Source organism: Ixodes scapularis, unplaced genomic scaffold, assembly GCF_016920785.2.
Source record: "Ixodes scapularis isolate PalLabHiFi unplaced genomic scaffold, ASM1692078v2 PGA_scaffold2__306_contigs__length_199485367, whole genome shotgun sequence".
In the NCBI taxonomy this organism is placed as follows: Eukaryota; Metazoa; Arthropoda; class Arachnida; order Ixodida; family Ixodidae; genus Ixodes; species Ixodes scapularis.
Window position 1 is genome coordinate 14,016,719 of NW_024609857.1, and position 3,318 is coordinate 14,020,036.

Below are 3,318 nucleotides of genomic sequence, written 5' to 3' on the forward strand. Positions count from 1 at the left end.
GCTTATACGAAGTACTTCCTGTGCCAGCTTTCGTTTGGAACCGCAGTGAGGGCTTCTGTGACGAACTAAAACTCGGAGCACGGTGTTAATTTCTTTAACGTGTCATTTAGTTAGCAACTAAGCAGTCGACGCTGGCACAGTCGGCGGCGCTCCGGCACATTTTTTTTTTAACTCGACGTTTGAACGTTTGACAAATACTGATTCGATCTCCAAACAGCCGATTTAATAATCGCAGTACATCCAAAAATAGTCGCCTTGGAGCACCGCGTACAAGCCTTCAATATCCTTACTTCCGTGTTTCTCACACTTGCGTGTATTGCCTGGTGTCAAGCAATGGCCGCCTGTGAGGCCATCGACGGGCTCCCTATCCGCGATCCAGCCTATATACTACAATAGAGATCAGTGGTCGCACCGCCGAACCGTGAGGGCACGTGACACCCTCTGGGCTATGGATCGACTCTGGTGGTTCGTGGCGCATCCTTTGCAGTCCATGGTAAGCTGAAACAAAGTATGCGCAGTGCAAGTCGTCTGCTTCTCGCGCTGCGGTTGCGGTGACGGCAGAACGACGCCGAGTTTTGATTGGCTTTGATTGAAAGGATAGAGGGTAGACCTCAATACTAGATGCCTTGAGGTCTACCCTCTATTTTTTCCAATCAGCCAATCAGAGCTTGGCGTTCTGACATCATCGCAACCCTTGTCCAAGAAGCAGATGAGCTTGCGCTCCGCACAGGCTGTACGCCACCGCGTCGACTCGCCGACGCCAAGTCCTGCTGAAACATTCTTGTTTGTCTTATCATTATTGAGCCTTCTCCACGCCGACGCCGCTTGTTTAGTCAAGACTGCGCCGTTGACGCCACCGGTGCGAATATTTGATTGACTTCGCCCAAACGTTGTACGTTATACAAAGTTTTCATATATTCCCCATTTGTTTATTTCTCTCCGTCTATCCAACACTAAGTCTACGAATGCACGTGCTTGAAGCAGAAAGAAAGACATTCATACTACAAAGCCTGTTTTTGGGAAAATATTAAAGGTAAACTAATATTTTAGAAATAATCCTCATCAAATGTTTCACCAGTCCGTAAAATTATCGAATGTTTGCTGGCATAGACATAAATTTCAACACGCTGAAAGCTCGACTTTTTTGGACAAGGCCCTGAATTTGCGGATGCTCTAACGTTGAAGAGCTCCACGTAAAATATGTTTCCATTGTTCAAGTTTTGCCTCACAGATTCGCTTTGCCGCGGCACATTCCACAGCTACGCTTCCCAAAAGAGCCTCAAGGACGTTTCGTTAGAGGGGCACTGACAGGTCAAAATCACACACACATATATATATATATATATATATATATATATTCTTATGATCAGAAACGATTAAAAACGACGCCTGGACATTATCCTCAAAATTCGAAACTTGGGAACACAGTATTTGTGAAGTAAAATTATTTGAAGTTTTTGTGCGATCCGCGCCAGTGCAGTGACGTCAAAGATTGAGTCGTCCTGTAACTCGAGTTTCTCTCACGCCTCCGTCCTGACCCTAAGTGTCGTGTTCTCCCGCGTCCCGCGATCAGCCGCTCTCCTCCGTGTGCCACCAATCGCTGTGAGCAGACGACGCTTCACTTTGGAGTTTAAAGTTCTTTTAGGGGCCCTTTCAGCGATCTCGAATTCATTGACACGGTATGAGGTGGAAACGAACGCGCAGTGGACTTTTGTAAGCGACGTGAGGGGCCACGTCGGGCCGGTTTTGCGTGAAAGGCTGCCCCGGCGGAGTCACAAGCGAAAGTACGGTACACAGACACCAAACCCTGTTGCTTTGACCGGTTAACGATTTCCCTTTCCAAGTCTAAGAGGCCGTCAGGCACCAAGAAAGAGAACTTCGTCCGATTCCCCGACTCACCAATCATCCTCAGTGCTACGAGGGCCGAGTGCTGCGGCGCCGCCATGTTTTCCGATGGAGCATAAAGGCCTGTTCACACATCACTCTCAGAAAAAAAGGGTGTATGTGGGTGTATCGCGCACCCTTACACCCCCCTATGACTGGAGACACCCGGCGAGCGTAATCGCACTCCCATCACGCGAATCCTCCTCTCCCAAAGGAATCGGCGGGCGAGGTGAGGGTGTTGCCAGGTGCACCATTACACCCCCCCCCCCCCTTTCCTTTTTCAAAAAGGGGAGAGGGAGTGCTATCGGGAGAGCGCAAGAAAACAAACAAAATGCGCGCGGTCCTGATTAGCAGTCACTGGTTACACGTCATCCGACTGACAACCTATCGCGATAGCGATCGCGTTTCGCGCGTTATCTGGCCTTCGTGTTGCTAGGAGACTTGACCTCCTCACCTCCTGCATTCCATACCGGCGTGCTTCGGCGGCCATACTTTTGCTTCGGCTGGCGGTGACATCGCCTTTGTTCATTCGCGCTATTTTGAATTGCGTGTTTTTTTAGAAGGTGGTTGGACAAAGCGGATCGTGTTTACGAAGCGATGCTTGGCACGTAGCTGCAGTCACAAACCAAGATGTGCCCGCCCGATAAAGGTAAGTCTGCCGTTTACATGCACTCGTTGGATGCTGCGTTTTGCGAGGCATGGGGCCTGCTAGCTGGGGACGTGCTTTCCTTTTTCTCATGTTTATGTCAGAGTTTCTTCGCCTTTGTATTTGTGGCATGTGTGCGCGGTGGCGGTGCCCGGTTCTCTGAGTGTACAAACGAGCACGACATCGCAGCTTCGAGACATTATTCTTGCGTGTAGAGCTGGCGTCATTCAGAGCAACGGGTCTCTATCGTTTCGCCAAAAAACACTTTTTGTGGACAGATGTTTCATGGACTCTCGTTCGTCGACACTACCGTTCCATCAACAGTCGTTACGCGGATTTAGCGTTGTAGGGACATTTCGTCGCGGGTGTATCCTACACGTACTATCTGCTTCGTGGCAACAGTGTGAGGCAGCTCCTTACAGAAAAAAGGTAGTTTGTGCTGTCGATGAAGCATTCTGGCGATGAATAATCGCGTATCTATAAAACGATCTGTCGGTGAAACGTAGTTCGATTGCAGAGCAACATGCTCGCGCTTGTTACCGGCTTCACTCGCACATACGGTTATGCAATGCGATTTTCAGTGGGGAGGATGGAACTAAGGTGGCGCTTCGGGACAAGGCAATTAGAGTTCGTTTATAGGTTCCCTACGGGAGTCAGAGTTGCGCCTTCATCTTCGTAGCGCCGTCTTTCCTGTACGGCATATTGATCCAGCTCCTCACGCGACTTTTGGACCTCTTGGCGAATATATGCTGCCACCCTCGACACGAGGCTAAGTGTCGAGAAAACAA